We start from the raw sequence: 25348 nt of genomic DNA on the forward strand, positions 1-25348 counted from the left end.
TGGCTTCTTAAGTTTGTTATGTGCACATGGTGTTGCTGGAGCTATTTATAAGGTAGTTTTTGGATGGGTGGAGCTGAAAGTGAAGTGATAGGAGTGAGGGAGATGGGAGTTTCTGTAGAACCAGTACAGTTTGGATGGACAAAGGAACAAAGATCAATGGGGTATGTGGTCGTGAGGATGATGATTTAGATTTAGGATTGGTCTGGGGGCTGCATCTTTTGAATTAAGAGATTAGATCTTATAAAATATAGTTTTAAACATTTATTGCAAGACATTTAGCAAACCCATGACCATGGGTTTATAAGGGGAGAGCAGAACCATTAACGATCCAAAAGTCCAAAGTCCTTGCTCCCGAGCTTTTTATCTAACTAATGGGCTGGGATCCCAGGAACTTTAAGCATTTGGGAAGGCCTGGACAAAAAGGTGTTTCCTGCAGCTCTTTGTAAATGGCACCAAACTTGTGCAGAAGCACATTTCAAAAGGCAGTGTATTCTAGGGGCACATATCTGCTACAGGGAATAACTCACTCTCTGCCCCAGAGCTTCAGCCTTAGCATTCTAGAGCAACGCTAATATGGTGGGTGAGAGATGATGAAGCACTTGGTTCTAGTTTGTTTAGGCCGATATCAGTATGTGCACATGTGAGATGAGAAAGGTGGACAGTTTGGCATTTTCATTGTTAGATTTTAAATGATTCAGTTTTAAGCTGATTGATTGTGAGCTGTTTGGGAAGGGGACTGTCGTTTTGTTTGGTGTTTGTACAGCACCTAGCTCAGTGGGGTTCCGGTCCATGACTGGGGCTCCCGGGCACTACAGAAATATAAACAATACTAATCTACTGGGAAACAATGGTTCCAAAGACAGCAGTGCAAGAGGGATCCCATATTCAGAGCCCTTATATTTTATTTATTTATTGTTATGGGTTTCAAATGTCGTGGTTGTTGGTAGTGATTGAAAGTCTTCATTTTGGTGGTCTGTGTGAAACGAATTGTTTATACCTCTACTACTCCTGATGGACAAATGTCTGCACTACAAAAATCATCATGACAGTTGGCACTAAGTGACTCCCGAGGTGGCACGGCCTAAATGGAACGGTGACGGTGTGCACTCACCTCTTGTGAGCACCTTCTGTCGGGTGGGTGAAAATCTGCACTCTCTCTCTGCTCTGGTTGCCCCCTGGCGGCTGTCGCCTTAGTGAGGCAGGTCTTTCGTGGCTCAGCCAAGTCACACACAGTCAATATGTGAATGAACAAACCTCTTCCAGGGTAAAAGGTCCAAGCGGACTTGTCAATGTGCTCTTGTTACCATCTTTAGCCCTGTCTCTGGGCTCAGTCCTCAGCCCCTTCTGGGCTAGCTTTAAGTCCGTGTGTGTCCTGGTATAGAGCAGTGCCCCCAGGGCTTTCTTCCTGGAGAATCTTCAAGTCCTCAGCGGTTCTCTGGTATCCTGTTTAAATTTTAAATTTTAGCCCCGTTCTCAGGCTTTTAGTACTGAGTTTTATTCCATTCTTGGGGCTTAGGCCACTTCCCCAGTGTCGGTGAGAGGACCTGAGCCCGCCCACTACTTCAGGTCTCAACCCAGGGTCCCTACAAATAGTAGCCACATGTTGCTTTGTGTAATTACTACTGCTGCTATTCCCTGGGCCACTTCTCGCATAGCCCCTTCCCTTTCATCCTTATCTCAGGATTCTCTGTTTGTTCACTGCCTGTGCAAGGTCTTTCTGAGGCCTCATCACCTGGAGAGTCTCACACCTCCCACTCCTTCCTCACCCTTCTTGTCCGAGCCAGCAACTCACCTGCTCAGGCCCTGCAGTTCCTTTTAACTGAGCCAGGTGGGCTCTGATTGGCTGCTTCCCTGCAGCCTTTCTAGGCAGGCCTGGAGGACACATCTTCACTGCTCCTTTCTAGGGTGGGGTCTGGTAGGACCGTGAGGACTCCAGCAGAGAGCCTTAAATAGTCTAGTACACCACATCACAGGAACATGGAAGCTGAACGACTTGCCCCTTCCTTGAGACCAGGCATGTAGCACATTGGCGAGACGGTGAGGGAAGTGTCCATGCTGCACCTGTCCTGGGATAAAATGGGCTTTTGTCTCCAGTCACCAGATGAAATGTATTCTAAAAACCACACTGACCTGGGAGATCTTGATTTTTGAGAATTACATACAGGCGAGAAGGAATACTAGCAGGTAAGGTGTAAAGGGAGGCTTGGTGTAAGAAAGGACAGTAAAGGAGTAGGTGTGACCTTCATGGCCACAGATATCCTAGATTGTCAGGTAATCCTAGTCGTTGAGCATGAGTTCTGAGAATCATTAGGGGGTTATTTCACTAATTAAATAGGATTATCTCAGTGTTGTGCTGGAAGTCCAGGTTGAAAACTAAACTGGACACCTTGCTTGTTAACAAACACGCTTTCAAGGATTTGTTTCTCTTTCTGGGTAATAGAGAAACTTTTTGCTTGAGAGACTGTTCCAGACCCAGGGTGTGCGGAAGGATTATGGGGTGGTAGCTCTTACTTCTGGCAAGGACAGAGTTGAATTCAACAGGTGCCATTACCTTTCTCCTACTCTGGCATCCGCCCATCGCTTGTGCCCAGGCAGCAGCTGCCGCACATTTCTGCTGAGCCCTGGTAAAGTGTCGGTTCCATTACTGCATTTGGCCATCCAGTCACTTGTCTAGCTGGCTCATGACTTCCGTACTTGAGTGTGAATGAGAGAGTATGTGATTGTAACATTCTATAAATGTTCTACCACAGCCACTGCCTAGCCAAACAAAATGTTCTTTCTCTCCTTGAGTATTTATTAAAGGCAATACACCTAGCGTTAGAATCATAGAATATCAGGGTTGGAAGGGACCTCAGGAGGTCATCTAGTCCAACCCCCTGCTCAAAGCAGCACCAATCCCCAACTAAATCATCCCAGCCAGGGCTTTGTCAAGCCTGACCTTAAAAACCTCAAAGGAGGAAGATTCCACCACCTCCCTAAGTAACCCATTCCAGTGCTTCACAGCCCTCCTAGTGAAAAAGCTTTTCCTAATATCCAACCTAAACCTCCCCCACTGCAACTTGAGACCATTACTCCTTGTTCTGTCATCTGCTACCACTGAGAACAGTCTAGATCCATCCTCGTTTGGAACCCCCTTTCAGGTAGTTTTAAAGAGAACAGTAAATAATTATAGGATGTTAGCTGCAAAAAAGATGTTTTCAAGTAAATTAGGTTCTGGCAGTTTTTTGGATACTTGGTCATGTAATAAATCTTTATTGGTGGATGAGTCAAGTTCTTGGCAGAAGTAAGAAGAGCTGGCTTGATGGGAAATATTTCTATGTGGTGTCCTTCATTTGTTACAGTAATGCTTGCAAATGAAGTCTTGTTCATTGGGAATCCTATGTCTGTCTGATCTCATTTATTTGTATATCATCTTTCTTATCTGAACATTTTTTCCCCAGTCTTGTGGAGTTTCCTCTATTGGTGTATTGCTGTGGCCCAGGTAGAGAATTTCCTTGGGATAACTTCATGTCACTAAGATACCTTTGTGTTAGATATGTCTCTTAGGAACAAGGCAATCATACTCCTGATGTGTGCGGCGGCAAAAAACTTCTAAAACAAGTAAGGATTGAAATAATGTTGTTTCTTTTAACATTTTTGGTGAATTTGCTGCTGAAGGAAGTTGCTACGTTGACAGTTGTGAAGACTGGCAATGTTGTCTGTTGACAGAACAAATATCTGTTGGGCATTGCAAACTTCCCCTACGTGGCCCCCCTGATGTGCCTCCCTCTTAATTTTCAGGGATCACCTCCAGGAATGGGAAGGGAATTCAGGAATCATGGCTCTTGAGTCTGTGGCTTCTCTGCTGAGATTGCCAAGGCATGACTGGTGCTAATTGTGATGTTAGTTGCTCCGTGATGTGAACATCTACATTTGGAAACAAAATAATGTTACCACTTGAGTTCACAGGTAGGGCCCTGATCCTTTGAGTTCAGTGAACATTGGATCAAACCTTCTGTCACCAAACAGACATTGACATTTGACACGTAGACTTCCTAATGTTAATTTACAGTGCTATATCATGTTTGATAGTAGCAAAATAATGGGCATTATTAAACCTGAATCCCATGTGAATCAGAGCACTAGAGAGGAAATTTTCCAAGATATCCAATTCCTAGTTTCCAATACTTTAAAGGGACACTGCCAACTTTGGAAACACATTTTTGTCTGGTTTCAGAGTAGCAGCCGTGTTAGTCTGTATTCGCAAAAAGAAAAGGAGTACTTGTGGCACCTTAGAGACTAACAAATTTATTAGAGCATAAGCTTTCGTGAGCTACAGTTCACTTCATTGGATGCATTAATTATAGGCCACTAGAACTGAGAGAAGTTAGCAAACACACTCAGAGATGCTGATCACCCACAGACATCTTTCTGAGGAAGGCTGGAGTTGTGAGCATACAGCCCTCTGAAAATCAGGACTTAGTAAGTGATTTGCCCAACACTACCCAGCAAGCCAGTGGCAGGGCTGGGAGAAGAACCTACTCTCCTGACATCTAGTCAGTGCCCTGTTTACTGAGTTATGCTGCTAGCACACAATGGGAAATTGAAGCAGGGTTTGAGATGACATTTTGATGTTCAGTGGGTGCTTTGTCCCCAAACCATGTACCCTTTAACTAGTGATTACTCCTTCTAGAACTGACATGGCTCTTTGAGTAACTGGTTATTACTACAGAAGAATCTAAGATAGGGGTTGGCAAACTTTTTGGCCTGAAGGCCACATCTGGGTATGGGAATTGTGTGGCGGGCTATGAATGCTTAAAAAATTGGGGATTGGGGTGTGTGTGTGTGGGGAGGGGGTTGAAAGCTCTGGCTAGGGGTGTGGGTTCTGGGGTGGGGCCAGAAATGAGGAGTTCAGGGTGCAGGAGGATGCTCCGGGCTGGGATCGAGGGTTCAGAGGGTGGGAGGAGGATCAGGGCTGGGGTAGGGGGTTGGGGTGTGGGAGGGGTTCAGGGGTCAGGCTCTAGTTGGCGCTTACCTCAAGCAGCTCCTGGAAGCAGCAGCATGTCCCCTCTCTGACTCCTACGCAGAGGCACAGCCAGGTGGTCCTGCATGCTGCCCCATCCGCAGGTGCCGCCCCTGCAGTTTCCATTGGCCACAGTTCCCGGCCAATGGGAGCTGCGGAGGTAGTGCTTGGGGCAGGGGCAGCGTGCAAAGCCGCCTGACTGCTACTACATGTAGGAGCTGGAAGAGGAACATGCTGCTGCTTCTGCGAGCTGTGCGGAGTCACGGCACATGCAGAGCAGGGCAAGCCCCCGACCCCGATCCCCAGTGGGAGCTCAAGGGCCAGATTAAAATATCTGAAGGGCTGGATGTAGCCCCCCGGGTTGTAGTTTGCCCACCCCTGATCCAAGACTAACACCACTTCCTTTCCTCATTACTACCTGAGGCTGATTTTGTCTTCTCCACAGCAGTTTAACTGCTGCCAACCCAAGGATCATAGTACTGAGTTTTAGATATAAATGTATTTCTTCCCCATAGAGTTACCTCTTTGCCACTTAATTGGTCTGAAGGAAACAATTCTGACTTTGAGCCATGGCTGAATTGATTTAATGTAAAGATGCTGACCTGGTCTGATATTAACACATTGTCCTTAAACTTCTCTTGTGATGCATTGCAATCTTATTTTGTTTTAATAATATGGTTGCCATGGACAATATCCAGCAAAAACCTTATGCAGATTTTTTGCTGATTTAGCACAAAATCAAAGTTTTTAATATTATAATGTGAATTCTTTTTTGCTGTGCCTCATTGCCAGAGTTCAGTAAAGGAGACTTGGTATTTATTTGCTGAGTTTTTAATGACTTGGCTCTGGGTATGACAATAATTAAATGAATGTAAGAGGTCGGGAGGGGGGCTACAGGCACAGGATGTGGGAGTTGTGGCCAGGGTCTTCTTGATGCCAGCTGGCAGAGGGCACAAGGGGTACATAGGATTGCACAGGGATTGCTTGGGTCAGATATGCATAATGATTCCCTAAAAGGTGGCATGTGGGGTCTCTAGCGGGAGTCAGAAGCCCACTGGTCATTGCAATCATTGCAAAATGTCAGGTCATTGTGTACTGCATGCCGCACAATGTATATTTATGTGCATATTGAGCCAGATGCTGATTAAGAGATTGCAAAATCTACAAGAAAGGAGTACACAGGAAAAAAACAACCAGCAGGGTGGGGTTCACCTTATGAATAAGGACAATGGGTTATTCTGATATATCTAGGGGTGCAAATAGACACGTGACTTTTCTCATGAACAGAAAATCACAGCCAAGCCTGGCTGTAAAACGCTGGAAGGGTGAGCATTACTCTGTAAGACATGAAAATATCTAGTTAAGTAAGTTGAGGCTCTAGAATGTGTGTTATGATTATGTTTTACGTGACCAACGGTTTACAATACTTTTACTTGCTATTACCCGAATCTCTGAGCTTTGTTAAATAAATGTATACGCACTTTCACTGTAAACCCATCAAAGTGCAGTATGTTAACCTGAGTGATGGTCTGAGGTGGAACTGGTATGCAGGAGTGTACTGCTTCTTCTAAATCAGTGAATATTGCGAGCGTCCAGTGGACTAGGGGCTGGACACTCCAGGGAGATGCTCAAAGGGCTCAGCGGTTGAAATGTGCCTATCACTAACCTGGAGAGAGACAGCGGGGCCTGTGTATGCTGAGAGGGCAGTGCTTGTGTTGCCTGTGGCTGATGGAGTTGGGGAGCTGACCCACCGCAGGCACAGACAAGATGTCCTCATACTAAGGGCAGGTGGTAGCGAGGTGCCTCACAACCCTGGGTACTCCCAGGAAGCATCACAAGGAGCAGTGAGTGAAATGGAGGGGAGGGGAAGGAAATGTGGTGGGAAGGGGCTACTTTTAGGATAAGGAGAGAAAATAGGGAGAAAGGAAGTGTTGGGTCAGGAGAGTGTGGGGGACAAGAAGGGAGAATGGGAGGGGCAGAAACTGAGACGGAAGAGAAAAGAAGAAATGAGTGGCGTGTAAGGAGGCCATGGGGAAGTAGGGAGGGGAATAGGGACGGGCGACTAGACAGTAGAGGGTGGGGGACAGGGGATGGAGCAGGCGAATGAGGGGAAGTGCAGATGAGAGGGTCTGTGTGGGGTCTTCAGAGAGAAGCAAGGAAGCATTAAGGGAGGGGTAAAGAGAGGAAAAAGAATGGACAGGGTTAGGAGACTGGGCATGGAGTTCTACTCCGTGCTGGTGTGGGGAGTCTTCCATTTGTGTGTGTGCATTTCAGGTCGAGTTTTCAGCCCTAAGTGATTGCATATAAATTGGGGATAAAAGCATCTCTCGAAAGGTTAGTAAATAAATAAATGGGGAGACAGGCCAAACACAAATACGGATCATTTATTTATAAAGCTAACTCATTGTAAGCCAATCTCATGACATTTTTGCATCTGTTCAATGAGCTTTGAACCTGGCTGATTTATACAAGCAGGGCAGACCTGGCCATTAGGGTTGGCAGTACTACTAAAAATAGTAAGGAAACTAGCCACTTTTTGTTAATGTAATTCAGTGCAACTGTTCTGCAGCTACAGAACCCACTAGCCAGCAGTGGGAGCACAAATTAATTGCAAACCTCTTCCCAGAACTGTGTTGATGTTATCAGTGACATCTTCAGGGATATTTATGACAACAAAGAAAACAGGAGCAAAGCTATCCTACTCTGCAGTGCATGCACTCAGGGGCTGCTCAGTATTGCAGGTACCCAGGGCAAAACATGACTGATGCTGTCTCATGTTACATTTGTCATTTTGAAGAGCTGGTGATACAGTAGAACACAAGCCCCAGCTGAGCATTGCAGGAAAAAGGGTTAAAGCTTGCAGGTGGAAAAAACCAGCAAGCATGGTGTGCCAAATGGAAAAGAGCACAGTTGGTAGAGAAAGAAATGCTGCATTCAGACACTGCAGAAAAGTAATGGCAAGGTAAATCTCTCAACAATCAACCTAGCAAGACATACTTGACAGTCACTTTCATTGAGATAAAAAGACAAAGAAAGATTTCTTTACAAGATAAATAGTAAAACTAATATTAAATCCTAACGTCCTGATCCTGGAAATACCGGCTACAAGTTGTGGTTACTACCATGAGCAATCCCATTCAAGTCAGTGGAACAACTCATTGTTGCAACTACACCCATTAATCAGTGTTTGCAGGATCAGCTCCTAAACTTGTATTTGTTTCACAACATCAAAGAATTGCGGGAGTTGTGCTCAGATTTTATGTTATATATCTGCTAATTTCAGACTAGATTCAAAACTACCTCTGAATTTGCTGTCACAGTATTCAGAATCCTGCTCTTTTGGTACATTGTTTGATTCCTGCTCCCATAATATAAAGCTGGCTTGTTTGTCTGCAAAAAGTGGTATGAGGTTTTTTCACACATTCCTAGTGTTTTGTTGTCCTTTTCTACTATATCTTTAGGCTCTGGGACCTAAAAAAAAATGGTAAAATGACAAATAACTCATGCTTTTGCAAATGGTGCTGAGGAATCTTGGCCACAAATTGTCAAGATGTTAGTGTTCCATCACATCTGCTAGACAGCATCTTTGCCGATAAATACCATACGCTGTGCTACCAGTGTATTCACTAGAACAGTGGGTCTCAACCCAAGGGGTACTTGTGGCCCAATCAGCATACATGTGACATCCTGAGGTCATACAGGTTGTATATATGTTGTGTGAACTTGGTGCACATAACACACAGAGAGATGCATATGTGGCCCACAATGGTAAATAGGTTGAAAACCACTGCCCTAGAGCAACCTAGTGAATCCTGTAAAACCAAAAATTGGTTCCCTCTGTGAACCAAAATGATTAAAATAACCTGAAACAATTAAAATATGTAGCAAGCACAGGCTGTAATTATATCCTCAGTTCTGCAAAAGAGGGTGTATTGATTTGCTTTATAAAGCTAGTAGAAGAAAACATGAAAGAATAAAATAATGTAAAGATAAGTAGGAAAGTTAAATCTTAGGCCTAAACTATAACGCTCACATTGATTATGTGACACGAATTCCCACCCCCAGTGGCCTTTCCAGCACTTTCCAGAACACTGTAGTAATAGCACTTTGATTTGCTAACATTCAAAGCTAACCAGCCTCCTGGCTAGCAAACTATCTTAATTGTGCCCTTTGCAGCCAAGTTGGTTTTCAGAGAACATTTCCACACCTGCCATGCTTCCACAGGTGGTTCCAACAGAGATTTCTAGCCAACTCAAATAAGAAGTTATGGAAGCGTTAATGGATAGATGGTTTTTTTCTGTAGCTTTTAAATTTTGAAACCATGTGCCTTGATTTTAATATAAAGTGTCTATTGATGTGAGATACCACGAATAAAGGGTGCTTTTCTTTTTTCTTTGGCGTTGATTCATTGTACAGTTAGTTTTGTGGCAACTGAATGCACTTGTATGGTGGGGGCGGGGTATGTAGAAATAAAGGCACTACTTGCACATTAACGGACTAGGGTTTATTTAGCAATCAGTAGATTCCTCCCCATCCATCTTTTTCTTCAGTCTTCTGTCAGAATTTCAGTCAAACCCTCTTCTTTTTTTTTTTAACCTCACAGCCATCTTGAACCATACTCATACATATATAATAGTACACACCCACAGATACAGCCAGCTACACTGTTCTGAGCTAATGGCATTAAACACTGTCATAACACCCTAAGCTGCATTGTTTTAGAGCATTGCTCTGGAGTGTTTTATAATTACAGCCTCTTGTTCCATCACCCTCCTTTTAATATCAATGATAATGGTAATTAGCACTTTTCACCCATTGATCTTAAAGTGTATCACAAAGGTGGGTGAATATCAGCTATCCCTCTTTTACAGATAGGGAAACCGACACAGAATGGAAATGGCAGACAATGAGTGAATGGCAGGGCCAAGAATAGAACACAGGTCTCTTGACTCCTGGTCACGTGTCCTACTCCCTGGTATGCAACAAGAGGCTCTTTTACAGAAGAATGAGTTCACGGTGCTTCTGTTTGGCAACAGGTGAGCCAAGTTAAGTTTACTGCCCTGCTGTGGCCTGAGAAGATATGCTTAAATCTACAAGAATGCTCTGTATTCTTTATTCAAGTACAGCTCTCTCTGACATTTACCTGTTTTATGGACATTTCTTCTGGCATAACGTGATTGGGGGGCTGCACTAAATGTAACAGATTAATTTTTCTGGACGTGGGCTGTGCCAGAGAAAGAAGGGGGCCATTTATCATCATTTCCAGACTGCCCAGACAGGGTTGGCATGCACATGTAATTTGTTTCCTTTGAGTGTTTTGAGTGGCCTTCAAGACATTATTGTAATTAGGCTGCTGCATTGTGACGGACTTTGGGTCCCCACATCTGTTACTTTGCAGACACATTTTTTGACACCAAGATGTTCATGTGTCTGCCTGTCTAGCTAATAAATCTGTTGATCTTTCTGGCTGTCTGCCTGCCATGGTAGAGAAATTTTTGAGTTTAATGGAATCTTTGCAGCTGACAGCTAAATGGGCTTAATTTTGACACTTACTTTTAAAGCAAAAATAATGCATTTGGATGGCTAACCCTCAATCATTGCATGTTTTAACATTATCAGCAATTTTTGTGACAATTTCAGCACAAAAACGTCAACACATTACATTCCAACTTAGTGTGGAGAAATGTGGTGTTAAAGCACTTGGAGTGCATGTGTCATTCATTGTCCAGTGCACAAGCCACATTCACTCCCCACTGAATGCATATTTTAAAAACAAGTCTTACATGGAATCAGAGAGACGTGCATTCTTGGTTGGAAATGTCTGGCTTCCGTAGAACTACAAGTTTAGACCCTGGAAGTGTCAACTCAGCCTCTTATTCCAAGGTGCTGTTGAAAACTTGAGTTCTACGCAGTTTATAGGTGAAAGGTAACATTTCCAAAGGCAACTAAGACCCAGATCCTCAAAAGTAGTTATGTGCCTAGCTCCTGTTGATTTCAGTGGGAGCCAGATACCTACCTTCCTCTGAGCATCTGTATCTAAGTGACTTAGGAACTCCCCAAGTCCCATTTTCAAAAGTGATTTAAGCATTAAGGAGACAGATTTCATAACGATGCAGCAGTCAAGCACCTGGGGGGATTCTCAAAGCAGCCTAAATAAGTTATAAGTATAATTTCCTTTGATTTCTAATAGAAGTTAGGTGCTTAACCTACTTAGGCACTTTTGGATATCCCACTAGGCGCCTATGAGTTTCTTTAGGTGACTACATATCTGGCCCTTGGGAACCGAAGGGCCATTGACTCTGAATGAGATTAAGACGCCTAAGTAACTAAGGCCCAGATTTGTAAAGGTAGTTTGGCATTGGAGTGCTCAGTGTTGCAATGCCTAACTGATTTAGAACCCTAAATCTCATTTTGAAAATGGAATCAGACACTTACAAGACAAAATCCCACTGACAATCAATGGGATATAGGATCATAAGTGCCTATATCATTTTACAAATGAAATTTAGACACCCAAATCAGTTAGGCATTGCAACAGAGTGCAGCAACACCTAAATATCTTCACAAATCTTGGCCTAAGCGACTTTTGAAAATGTTACTCTTCATGGACTTTAATATCCCACATTACTTTCCGTGAAAGTAGCATTTGTCTCATTTCCGCTCGGCTCCTCTGGGTATGTTTTACACCTGCTGTGACTCCCGCTGACTCACTGGCCAAATTCAGATGTGCTAGGGAAGGATTATAGCTGGTTACATGGGTGTGAGCTGAAGGCCAACTCTAAACTTAAAACTTTTGCCAGTGTAGTGATGTTGCTTATGGAGTTGATTTTTTTTAATTACATTTTTATATTGGCAAGAGCTCTAGTGTAGATGCAATTATAGTGGCAAAAAAGTGTTTTTGCTGATGTAGCTTATTTTGAACAGGGAACTGTTTTATACTATACGACCAAGCCTTTTCTACTGTAGACCAGGCAAAAGAAAGTCCCAGTCTAAATTGGTGTTATTTACATGCGGAAAGGATTGGAAGTAGGTATAAATTACATCAGTTTATATCGTGGGTAGCATTCCTGGAAGCCCCAGTATAAATATTGCTCTAGCATCTATGTCAATTAGACTTACACAAAGCATCTGAATTTGGCCCTTAGTCTTCAGGGCTTTCAGTCCAGCCCCTTTCACCCTGTGGGAGAGTTACACATTTATGTACATAGTGCACCTTCTCAACATTTCTCTGAGCATATACACAATATTTAATTAAAGCTACAAAGCTCCCGAAAAGGGCTCTCCCTCAAACAACATCCTGCAGTCAAATGACTGAAACCCCCCCCCCAACCCCTACAGGCAAACAAACTCTAGCTTTGTTGGACCAGCAAAACAACCCAGTTCTAGCCAAGATTCCTTCTCTACCCCAGCCCCTTGATGTTTAGGTACTGATGAGTCGAGCTCCCTAGCTCATTTCAGTGGTCATGATGGCACATGGGAGAAAGACATCTCCTAGATATCCAGCACCTGAGCCATCTAGGGCTTTATAAACAAATCTCAAATTGTACCTTCACCAGTGCTCTGCTTTAACACAATGCTGAAGCATTGGGTCAACACTGACTGAGAGTAGAGAGCAGTGCACCCTTTACTAAATCACTAAACCACCCTTGGTTATCTTTGGAGGTTTCCCAACCAAGTATAGGCCTAGCCTATCTCTACTTAGCTCGTAAGATCTTCAGCATCCCGGCCCAAGATGATAGGGATAAACTGGGTTAATACTAAACAACTGCAGGTACTTTAATAGATTTGGCCAAATATTAGGAAAGTTTTCCTAAGTTTGGCAGTGGCTGTTTAATGAACAGACTCAGGTAAGTGGGAGAAAGGACTCATCTTACTTTTGCAAGGAAATTGAATATTGTTAAAGAGCTTGCTGGTTTGAAGCATCAGTGAAAGGTTCCATAATTGCTAGTTAACTGGCCTGGTAAACAGATGCTTGTGTAGACCTGCTGTAATTGAGGGTGTGTGGGTCATGCCAGTTAATTACTGTCTGACTGCTTGGAATAGAAACCTTTCCACAGCCATAGAATCACTCTGCATCTGATTAAGTAAACAAATTGTCAGTTTCCAATCTGCATTACATTTCACAAAAGAATTCTCACACACAAAACGTGCAGAGAGAAGTGTGTGTGTGTGGAGGGGGGGGGAATCACCCAGGCAGCTAGAGGCTTTGTGGGCAAGTCTCCCACTCATCTGGCGAGAAAAGACCTAATTAAACTTCCAAGCGTAACCTGTCCCAGACAGACCAGCCTTCAAGCCAATTGTGCTGTCACTGAAAAATTGAATTAGAAACTACAGAAGTCAGACCTAAGCTGCCAGGACTTCGGGGTCTCATGGCCTCTGCAGAACCTCTCCTCCCCTCAGACAAGCACCATGTGGGGTGGAGCCCACTATCCATTTTCCTAGGAGGAGTGGCTCTTTAAAAAAGACTCACTTTTCTCCAGGAAGGAGAGGAGAGAAGCTCCAGGTCCAGGAGGAGGGAACAGGCCTTTACAGCCCTAGGTGCTCATGGAGGATAATGGTTCGAGACTCTGGGCTGCTTTTGAGTGAGGGCTGGGAGACTGTTCTGGAGGGAGGCTGAGAAAATGGGGCTAACTGAGGAGGAGATTGGATGAAGGGCAGGGACTGAAAAATACTAAGGGGCTAAATCATTGGGGCTGGAACTGCTCCCAGGAGACCAGAGTCAGAGTCTGCAACTGCTGGGGCAGCCAGCAGGCACGTTTGTGGGGAGGGAGGTGTGAAAGAGCCCAGGAAAGTGGCAGCAGCGGGTACTTAAGTGTAGATGGGGCCCAGTGTGTGCCCCCATCCAACCACTCTGGGAGCAGGAGTACTCCCCTACTGGGCCCACAGCAGCTATTGGGAATCCAGGGACTGAGGCTGTGGCTGCCAGAAGAGATGGCAGGGGTAGGTGAGTGGGGGCAATCTCCCCAGCCTCAGTAATGCTAGGAGGGACTTTTTCTGAATGATCATTTACTGTCCGAGTGGGATGTGCAAAGGGAGGGTAGGAGGCTGGGACAAGGGAGGATGTTGGGGGTGGGGATATGCAGAGGGAGGGTGGGAAGCTGGGGGAGGGAGGACATTGGGTGCGGGGGTGGGGATGTACAAAAGGATGGTAGGAGGCTGGGGGAGGGAGGATGGTCCCTGTGGGAGTGGGGATGTACAGAGGGATGGTAGGAGGTTGGGGGAGGGAGGACGGTCCCTGTGTGGGTGGGGATGTACAGAAGGATGGTAGGAGGCTGGGTCGATGGAGGATGTTGGGTGCGGGGGTGGGGCTGTGCTGGGGGAGGGTGGGAGGCTGGGTCGATGGAGGATGTTGGCTGCGGGGTTGGGATGTGCAAAGGGTTGGTAGGAGGCTGTGGGAGGGAGGATGGTCCCTGTGGGGGAGGGGGTATGCAGAGCAAGGGTGGGGGACTGGGACAAGGGAGGACAGCTGCGGGGGTGGATATGTGCAGGGGATGTGTCTGGGTGAGGGAGGACGTTGGCTCATTGGTGGAAAAACTGTTTTTTTCTCCCTAGGATTTGAATGGAGTTGGGGAAATAATTAAAACAACAGTAATATGGGTCTGTAGCCCAGGGCTGAGTCAGAAACTTAAGAATGACTCTGTACTATGGGCCATAAAACCATTGTCTCTGTTATGTCTGTGGTTTTGAGTATCCAGCAGAGTTATGAATTTGAGTTCCCAGGTAGAGCTTGGGAGGGTTATGTGCAGGTTTCCTTTGAGGATGAGCACTCAGTCAGACGGAGTGATTGCTTTGTGAAAAGTGTTCGCCCATGGCTGACAGGGTGTTTTTGTCTTTTATCTTTTTTATGTGTGAGTTCAGTCAGGAGCATAATGATTGTCTGATTTCACCTGCATAGTTGTTAGGACATTTGATGCACTGTGTGAGATACATCATTACTCCTGTGGGAATTCTGTGCCAAAAAATTAAAAATTCTGCACACAAGATTTTAAAGTTCTGCAAAGTTTATTTGCCAGTAAGTAAATATGGAGGATCCAGCAATCCAGTGGGGAGCAGAGGCCACTGGCTGCTGCACAGAGATGGGAGATCACCCTGCAGCACCCCCCCCATCCCCTGGGACAGGGACTTGGCAATGAGGCTGCACCCAACCCTGACATAGTGCAGGGGCTGGGCCTGCCCCAGAAACACCCCAGGGCCCTGTCCCTCTGTGCTAGGTGCACCAGGTGTGGGCAGGCAGGTTCAGCCCGGCAGGATCCAAGTGTGGAGGGGCTTAGTGTGGTGGGGATCCAGATGTGGGGTGAAAGGGTTCTGGGTGGAGCAATCTGGGTACCGGCGGCTCAGTGAGAGATCTGGATGCACAGGGGCTCATTGGTGAGTTCCAAGTGCAGGGGCGTCTAGGTGAAGATGGTTGGGGCTCGGCAGAGGGGTCTGGCTGTCGGGGACTCTGCGGGTGGGGGGAGGGCATCCTGGTGCTGGGGAAGTGGGACTTAGAAGGGTGGGGGTTTGTGTGCAGGGGGCTTGTCAGGATGGTCCAGGTGTAGGGGTGTGGGGCTCACTGGGATGGGGGTTCGAGTGTGGGGAGCTCAGTGGGTGCAGGGGTTGGGGTCTGGATAAGGAGGGATGTCAGTGCGGGGTCCAGGTGCAATGGAGCTCTAGATGCAGTGTTAGGCATGTGTAGGACCTCTGGATCTTGAAAGGAAGACGCAGTCCCTGCACTGAAGAGCTTTTGCAACAGTTGGAGATAGCTTTATTTACACAAACAAACAAACATGGGAGTAATAAACTCTGTGCCACTCATTGTTTGTAGGCTGTATCTCTGCCAGCCTCCCTTGGTGATTTTTTTTTCATCTTTAGGTTGTAAGATCTTCAGGGAAGGGCATGTCTGTACAGTTCTGGACACGCTTTGTGTGGTACTGTAGTGTAAACCGTATTAATTGTAGTTGTTGAAATCTTCCTGCTGAGACTCCCAGAAGGACAGTAAGAAGACTTGTCTGTGAGGCCAGTGTGACTTCCTACCTGTGGCTCATGGCACATACCCAATTATTCTTCATTCATTGAAAAAACTGAACATCAGACCCCAGCTTTACAGCAGAGACTTACTGACCATGTCTCCCTCCTCTCTGCCAGTGATGCCAGATGACACCCCCTTAAGTCCTTTCATCTGCACCTATCTCAGTGCTCTTTCCCATTTTCCCCATATGAAGGACACCCCTTTTGAATTCCTTTCTCTCTATATTCAAGGCACTCCTAACCCTCCCATCTTCAGTGTTGTCTACAAGAAGTGAGTTTAAAACCCCCGAATAATAACTTAAACAGAACTGTCTTGACGTGAATAACTGAGTAACCATCTGTTCTTATTACCCATGTTCCTCCTCTCCTCCTATCCCTATTGTTTGTTGCTCCCATTAAATTAAGGCCAGATTCACAGGTGTGTTCCAGCTGCTTTGTGCTGGTGATACAAAGCAGCCATAAACCTGGCTAGGTTAATGGCTACTTTGTGGCTCCGGTGCACCAGAAAGCAGCTGGAGCACACTGGTGAATCTGGGCTGTTAGACTGTAAGGCCCAGACCCACAGAGGTATTTAGGCTCCTAACTTACACTGAAATCAATAGAAATTAGTGGCCTAAATATCTCTGTGGGTCTGGGCCTCCTTTCTTTGGGGCAGAGACTCTGTCTTAATATTTGTTCTGTGAAGCTTCTGGCACACTGTAAATATAATAATACTGTAGTATTAGATAATAGCACATGGCTACTTTTCCAGATTCCTTAACTATGGCAAAGATCTGTGGGAATTCTAGTTTAGAAATGCTATCATGTACAAATGGAACAATCGTTGCAGTATAAAATATTCCTATTCTGAATGAAATAGTCTAGATCCAGCATTTTCAAACCCATTATGGTCTCTTTATTTTGCTTGCCCTATGGTGCGTGGCGTTTTTCAGGAAAGGCATGTTTATCAAGTCCTTGGTGCATTTAAGTTCAACAGGGTCTTATTGAGAAAGCAGTTTCCTTTTTTTAAATAGACACCAAAATTGCTGATTTACCCACCAGCCAAAATTAATCCTAAACCTGAATAAATTCCAGCAGCAGAAGGGAAAATACTCCAGATGAGGAAAAGAGGGGGAGTGGGCTGTCTGTGTGTGTTTTTCCTCCCTGCTGTGTTTGTATCTGGGAATTATTTCAGTCTATTTCCTAGCTTTTCTTGTTCTTTAATGGACCAAATTAGAGTTTGATACTAAAGTTGAAAGCAAAATACGCAAGCGGGGACAAAATAAGGTCTGGTGTCATTTGTACGATATTGTGTGGCAATTTCCTACTATATATCCCTGCAGGAAAAGCTGGCAGTTGAGATCAGACTGTAGTAGCAACCTGATGCTTAGGACAGGAGTATTTTCTAAGGAACTTTGGCTTGGGTCATATGATTCTTGTGAAAAGAAAAGGAGTACTTGTGGCACCTTAGAGACTAACAAATTTATTTGAGCATAAGCTTTCGTGAGCTACAGCTCACTTCATCGGATGCATTTGGTGGAAAAAAACAGAGGGGAGATTGATATACACACACAGAGAACATGAAACAATGGGTTTTATCATACACACTGTAAGGAGAGTGATCACTTAAAATAAGCCATCACCAGCAGCAGGGGGGGGAAAAGGAGGAAAACCTTTCATGGTGACAAGCAAGGTAGGCTATTTCCTGCAGTTAACAAGAATATCTGAGGAACAGTGGGGGGTGGGGTGGGGTAGGGGGAAGAAATAACATGGGGAAATAGTTTTACTTTGTGTAATGACTCATCCATTCCCAGTCTCTATTCAAGCCTAAGTTAATTCCAATTCAGCAGTCTCTCGTTGGAGTCTGTTTTTGAAGCTTTTTTGTTGAAGAATTGCCACTCTCAGATCTGTAATCGAGTGACCAGAGAGATTGAAGTGTTCTCCAACTGGTTTTTGAATGTTATAATTCTTGACGTCTGATTTGTGTCCATTCATTCTTTTACGTAGAGACTGTCCAGTTTGACCAATGTGCGTGGCAGGTGGGCATTGCTGGCACATGATGGCATATATCACATTGGTAGATGTGCAGGTGAACGAGCCTCTGATATTGTGGCTGATGTGATTAGGCCCTATGATGGTGTCCCCTGAATAGATATGTGGACAGAGTTGGCAACGGGCTTTGTTGCAAGGATAGGTTCCTGGGTTGGTGGTTCTGTTGTGTGGTGTGTGGTTGCTGGTGAGTATTTGCTTCAGACTGGGGGGCTGTCTGTAAGCAAGGACTGGCCTGTCTCCCAAGATCTGTGAGAGTGATGGGTCGTCCCTCAGGATAGGTGGTAGATCCTTGATGATGCGTTGGAGAGGTTTTAGTTGGGGGCTGAAGGTGATGGCTAGTGGCGTTCTGTTATTTTCTTTGTTGGGCCTGTCCTGTAGTAGGTGACTTCTGGGTACTCTTCTGGCTCTGTCAATCTGTTTCTTCACTTCAGCAGGTGGGTATTGTAGTTGTAGGAATGCATGATAGAGATCTTGTAGGTGTTTGTCTCTGTCTGAGGGGTTGGAGCAAATGCGGTTATATCGTAGCGCTTGGCTGTAGACAATGGATCGAGTGGTATGATCTGGATGAAAGCTAGAGGCATGTAGGTAGGAATAGCGGTCAGTAGGTTTCCGATATAGGGTGGTGTTTATGTGACCATCGCTTATTAGCACCGTAGTGTCCAGGAAGTGGATCTCTTGTGTGGACTGGTCCAGGCTGAGGTAGATGGTTGGATGGAAATTGTTGAAATCATGGTGGAATTCCTCAAGGGCTTCTTTTCCATGGGTCCAGATGATGAAGATGTCATCAATGTAGCGCAAGTAGAGTAGGGGCATTAGGAGACGAGAGCTGAGGAAGCATTGTTCTAAGTCAGCCATAAAAATGTTGGCATCCTGTGGGGCCATGCAGGTACCCATCGCAGTGCCGCTGACTTGAAGGTATACATTGTCCCCAAATGTGAAATAGTTATGGGTGAGGACAAAGTCACAAAGTTCAGCCACCAGGTTAGCCGTGACATTATCGGGGATACTGTTCCTGACGGCTTGTAGTCCATCTTTGTGTGGAAGGTTGGTGTAGAGGCTTCTACATCCATAGTGGCCAGGATGGTGTTTTTAGGAAGATCACCAATGGATTGTAGTTTCCTCAGGAAGTCAGTGGTGTCTCGAAGATAGCTGGGAGTGCTGGTAACGTAGAGCCTGAGGAGGGAGTCTACATAGCCAGACAATCCTGCTGTCAGAGAGATTCTTGTGAGAACTCTTTTCTTCTTAAGTCAATCTGCATGGAAAAATAAAACTGGAATAAATGCATTTCATGTGGCTCAAACCTGACTTCAGTCTTTAAAGGGAAGAAGAAGGTGATCGGTGCTCTTTGAAAAGCATTGATTAGTGCCCTGTGCTGCCCTTAGTTGCTGCCTATTTTGAGGGGTGACTTCCACCTTAGTAGCAGATGCAGAGTTTCTCTGCAGCCACTGCAGACTACTGCCCTCCCTGCAGAGGAATCACAGACTCCACGTAGTCATCAGACTTACGGGTATATCTCAGGAGATGCTCTGAGCATGCTCGGATGTCCTCACATGAGGAGCAACTTCTTTCCTGATCTTTTTGACATTAAAGAAGCCATGCTGCCTAGCAGTGACTACTGACCTAACCACACTTGTCTGGGGAGCAGAGATGAATCATAGAATATCAGGGCTCGAAGAGACCTCAGGAGGTCATCTAGTCCAACTCCCTGCTCAAAGCAGCACCAACCCCAAATAAATTATCCCAGCCAGGGCTTTGTCAAGCTGGGCCTTAAAAACCTCTAAGGATGTAGGTAACCCATTCCAGTGCTTCATCACCCTCCTAGTGAAATAGTTTTTCCTAATATCCAACTTAGACTTCCCCCACTGCAATTTGAGACCATTGCTTCTTGTTCTGTCATCTGCCACCACTGAGAACAGCCGAGCTCCATCCTCCATCCACACCCCTTCAGATGGTTGAAGGTTGCTATCAAAACCCCCCTCACTCTTTTCTTCTGCAGACTAAACAAGACCAGTTCCCTCAGCCTCTCCTCATAAATCATGTGCCCCAGCCCCTAATAATTTCTGTTGCCCGCTGCTGGACTCTCTCCAATTTGTCCACATCCCTTCTGTAGTGGGGGGACCAAAACTGGACACAATACTCCAGATGTGGCCTCACCTGTGCCGAATAGAGGGGAATAATCACTTCCCTCGATCTGTTGGCAATGCTCCTACTAATGCAACCCAATATGCTGTTAGCCTTCTTGGCACAAGGGTACATTGCTGACTTCTATCCAGCTTCTCTTTCCACTGTAATCCCCAGGTCCTTTTCTGCAGAACTGCTGCTTAGCCAGTCGATCCCCAGCCTGTAGCAGTGCATGGGATTCTTCCATCCTAAGTGCAGGACTCTGCACTTGTCCTTGTTGAACCTCATCAGATTTCATTTGGCCCAATCCTCCAATTTGTCTAGGTCACTCTGGACCCTATCCCTACCCTCCAGTATGTCTACCTTTCCCCCCAACTTAGTGTTATCTGTGAACTTGCTGAGGGTGCAATCCATCCCATCATCCAGATCATTAATAAAGATGTTGAACAAAACCAGCCCCAAGCCCAAGCCCTGAGGCACTCCGCTTGATACCAGCTACCAACTAGACATCGAGCCATTGATCACTACCCGTTGAGCCCGACAATCTAGCCAGCTTTCTATCCACCTTATAGTCCATTCATTCAATCCATGCTTTAACTTGCTGGCAAGAATACTGTGGGAGACCAGATCAAACGCTTTTCTTGAGTCAAGGTATATCACATCTACCGCTTTCCCCATATCCACAGAGCCAGTCATCTCATCATAGAAGGCAATCAGGTTGGTCTGGCATGACTTGCCCTTGGTGAATCCATGTCGACTGTTCCTGATCACCTTCCTCTCCTCCAAGTGCTTCAAAATGGATTCCTTGAGGACCTGCTCTATGATTTTTCCAGCCCAATTAGGGTGACCAGATGTCCCAATTTTATAGGGACAGTCCCGATATTTGGAGGTTTGTCTTATATAGGTGCCTATTACCTCCCACCCCCGTCCCAATTTTTCAGACTTGCTGTCTGGTCACCCTAAGACCTGTGGCCTCTGCCCCTCATGCTCCTAGAAACCAAATGAAACCCGCAATGAGTGGAGGAGAGAAACTCCTTTTGCAATATCGATAGGGAAGAGACGAACATGAGATTCCCTATCCCTCTCTTCACAACTGTTAACCTGCGTGTGGAAGCTGATTCATCTCCCCTTTGAGGGTTTTAAAATATGTTTTTTTGTGCTCTAGGGTTGTAGTAACTCCCACTTAAGAGACAGGCCGTTCTGCTGTGAAACACAGGCAGCACTAAGGAGACTTTCTGCTATCTCAGTGCTTTAGGGCCTGGCTTGTAGGTCAGGAATTTTGATGCAGTTGTTGATATATATTTTAAATAACGTATGTAGTGATGTGCATTGGAAAACACTGTTCACACTGAAAAATCTTCCCTTCCTCCAATATGTTGCTGCAAACAGAATTAGATGGGCTAATGGCATTGAGAGGGAAATTTTTTTCCCAACTATTAATGAATGTCAAATTTGCCAAGTGAGTGAATAGGACTTTTTCCTTGGTATTCAGAGGGAATGGCCATGCACTTTCTCAGAAAAACCAAGCTTCAACAATGGAAAAAAAAACCCAAAAAGCCATATGAAGTGTACAGCACTTGGGAAACAATAAAAAAAATCTGAGCCACTGGATTTTTCTAGTTTTTATTTTTTTAGGTTGCTCTGGTTTTGATACTGGTTACATGGTTTCCTGTTTATTGCATAGCTGGTAGGTGTCTGCATTTTGTACCGGTGGCGCATTCCAGACTCCACACACTTCCTGTCTTCAGGTGGGCTACCAAGATGACAGTGTGTCTTACTTTTTCTGCATCACAGTTGCAGCAAACTTTCAAAGTGGAGTCCTGGTTATCTGCCAGCTCAGAAGTTACCGAGCATGACATCGTAAAGACAGTCTACGGCTTGCACAGACTAATGAACAGTATTTGTTCCTGCTGATCCTGCTTTCTGTGTTAGATGGTTTTCCTTCTCTGGCCTGTGTTTCTTTACAGGGTTCCTAGTTGTTTGCTGGACTACAGGGAATACTCAAGGTCCTGCAGACTATTTTCCTCTTTGTATTTTTGTTTATAGCTCATAAAAGTTGCCCAGTCCTGTGATAATCCCTGGAATGGGGAAGAAAGAGCAACAGTAGCACAGGTGTCCCCCCCACACACTGCTCCCGGGTCTCAAGACTGATCCCGAGTGTCCACACTTAGGGGTTAGGGAGTATTGCAGTTTACATGCCCATTCCATCTGTGGCCTGTGCTGGGGGCTTTTGAGCATCTGTTCACTGGGAAGTGGACTGAAATAATTTCACATGGGGCTTACAGAAAAGCTATCAGATGGTCCCAACTTTCATCTGCTGCTCTCGCAGGCGGGATTTGAACCAGCAATCTAGAAGTAGTTGAAGAAGAAAAATCAAACCACTGAATAACCAGTTAGATTGTAGCTACTCAGGACATCTCTGCTACTGGGGAACTTTTCAGAATCCTAATGGAAGTGTAAAGCGTAGTGTGGGAGAAGGAATCTTTTCCTTCCTAACCAACTCATCGCTGGGTAGCCACAAGCTTGTGTTTGGGCTTTGACCACAGGAAGACTTAAACTGGCTAACTCACTGGATTTCCATTTTAAAATATTAACCATTTTGTTATCTGCTGTTTGTACTAAGAGCAGTGAATGAGTGGACTTGTGCAGTTCACGCCAGGCTGCAGTATACTCTGCAAACATCCTGCTACTCTCTCTCCCCAGTTGTGTAATATCAAGATCCAAGAAATTCCTTAATTACTTTCCCCTGGTAACTTTGGATACAGTGAGAAGTGGCAATGTAAGAAATGCAGTTTAAATGTTTTAGCCTTGTGTGAATTTGTTCCTACACAATTGGTTTCTAACAGCACTGCCCCATTCCTTACTGCACTTTATACCTTTTGAAATTCAAACCCTACTTTTTGATTATGGGAACATTATGGAAGTGTGCCCTTTTAGAGCAAGATATCCCACGGTTGATTCAGGTCAGCAAATCCAGGAGAGGGAGAGGATTATAGATCAGTCAGAAAGATTCCTATCGGTGGTTCCTGCTCCCTTCTATTTCAGAAGAGAGGAAGGTTTTTGTTTGAGTGACCAGTGGAAGAATGCAGAACATAAAACTAGAACAAGCACTTGGACCTAGATGCACAATAGGAGTTAGGCATTTAAATCCCTGTTTAGGCTCCACTGTGATTCACAAACTCCTGCTGACCCCTGGAGGTACCTAAACTCAGGGCCTATGTTTTGTAGTAAAAGTTCCCTAGTCACCTATGTTTCTGCCTCTGAACATTCACACTGCTGCCTCCCTCTAGGTGCCGGAGCAGGGGGACTGAATCCTGGGTTTCCCATCCAGGGTGAGTGGTCTAACAACCAGGCTCTGATTCTTTACTTATTTGTTCACAGAGAACAGTTTCAAGGGGAGATTGAGGGAGCCCCACGTAAGAGTATCCTATTGCCCAGTAATTAAAGCACTCATTGGGGAGGTGGCAGAGCCCTGTTCAAATCCTTTCTCCCCTCAGGTAGAGGGGGGAATTTGAACTGGAGGTTCCCAATATCCTATGTGAGTTCCTTAACCACTGGGCTAAGTGTTATGAGGGAGGTCCTACTTCTACTTCTACTCCTCCTCCTCATTCTCCTCTGTGCTCCCCCCACCCCGCTCCCAACCAGCCCGGCTTCATGCAAAAATGGCATAGGAGTCTCAATCCAAAGAGGGCTCCTGGCTGGGAGTCTTAGGTGCGTCATAGAATCATAGAATCATAGAATATCAGGGTTGGAAGGGACCCCAGAAGGTCATCTAGTCCAACCCCCTGCTCAAAGCAGGACCAAGTCCCAGTTAAATCATCCCAGCTAGGGCTTTGTCAAGCCTGACCTTAAAAACCTCTAAGGAAGGAGATTCTACCACCTCCCTAGGTAACGCATTCCAGTGTTTCACCACCCTCTTAGTGAAAAAGTTTTTCCTAATATCCAATCTAAACCTCCCCCATTGCAACTTGAGACCATTACTCCTCGTTCTGTCATCTGCTACCATTGAGAACAGTCTAGAGCCATCCTCTTTGAAACCCCCTTTCAGGTAGTTGAAAGCAGCTATCAAATCCCCCCTCATTCTTCTCTTCTGCAGACTAAACAATCCCAGCTCCCTCAGCCTCTCCTCATAAGTCATGTGCTCTAGACCCCTAATCATTTTCGTTGCCCTTCGTTGTACTCTTTCCAATTTATCCACATCCTTCCTGTAGTGTGGGGCCCAAAACTGGACACAGTACTCCAGATGAGGCCTCACCAGTGTCGAATAGAGGGGAACGATCACGTCCCTCGATCTGCTCGCTATGCCCCTACTTATACAACCCAAAATGCCATTGGCCTTCTTGGCAACAAGGGCACACTGCTGACTCATATCCAGCTTCTCGTCCACTGTCACCCCTAGGTCCTTTTCCGCAGAACTGCTGCCGAGCCATTCGGTCCCTAGTCTGTAGCGGTGCATTGGATTCTTCCATCCTAAGTGCAGGACCCTGCATTTATCCTTATTGAACCTCATTAGATTTCTTTTGGCCCAATCCTCCAATTTGTCTAGGTCCTTCTGTATCCTATCCCTCCCCTCCAGCGTATCTACCACTCCTCCCAGTTAGTATCATCCGCAAATTTGCTGAGAGTGCAATCCACACCATCCTCCAGATCATTTATGAAGATATTGAACAAAACGGGCCCCAGGACTGACCCCTGGGGCACTCCACTTGACACCGGCTGCCAACTAGACATGGAGCCATTGATCACTACCCGTTGAGCCCGACAATCTAGCCAGCTTTCTACCCACCTTATAGTGCATTCATCCAGCCCATACTTCCTTAACTTGCTGACAAGAATGCTGTGGGAGACCGTGTCAAAAGCTTTGCTAAAGTCAAGAAACAATACATCCACTGCTTTCCCTTCATCCACAGAACCAGTAATCTCATCATAAAAGGCGATTAGATTAGTCAGGCATGACCTTCCCTTGGTGAATCCATGCTGACTGTTCCTGATCACTTTCCTCTCCTCTAAGTGCTTCAGGATTGATTCTTTGAGGACCTGCTCCATGATTTTTCCAGGGACTGAGGTGAGGCTGACCGGCCTGTAGTTCCCAGGATCCTCCTTCTTCCCTTTTTTAAAGATGGGCACTACATTAGCCTTTTTCCAGTCATCCGGGACTTCCCCCGTTCGCCACGAGTTTTCAAAGAT

The 25348-nt window shown here is 45.4% G+C and overlaps 1 protein-coding gene across 7 annotated transcripts in view; it reads left to right on the forward strand.

Annotated features, from left to right (window-relative positions):
• The window catches only part of HIVEP3 (HIVEP zinc finger 3), a 425423-nt gene that overhangs the window by 86849 nt on the left and 313226 nt on the right, over positions 1-25348 (forward strand). Inside the window, exon 3 of one of the 7 annotated variants that reach the window (XM_043506210.1) lies at positions 3781-3948. The exons of 5 other annotated variants lie outside the window; for them this stretch is intronic. The gene's annotated coding sequence lies outside the window, so the exon portion shown is untranslated. Of the gene's footprint in view, positions 1-3780; positions 3949-9873; positions 10039-25348 lie in introns of all 7 variants that reach the window. One more of the 7 variants, XM_043506208.1, reaches the window with a different exon arrangement.

The sequence above is a fragment of the Dermochelys coriacea genome, chromosome 19 (assembly GCF_009764565.3).
Source record: "Dermochelys coriacea isolate rDerCor1 chromosome 19, rDerCor1.pri.v4, whole genome shotgun sequence".
NCBI lineage: Eukaryota > Metazoa > Chordata > Testudines > Dermochelyidae > Dermochelys > Dermochelys coriacea.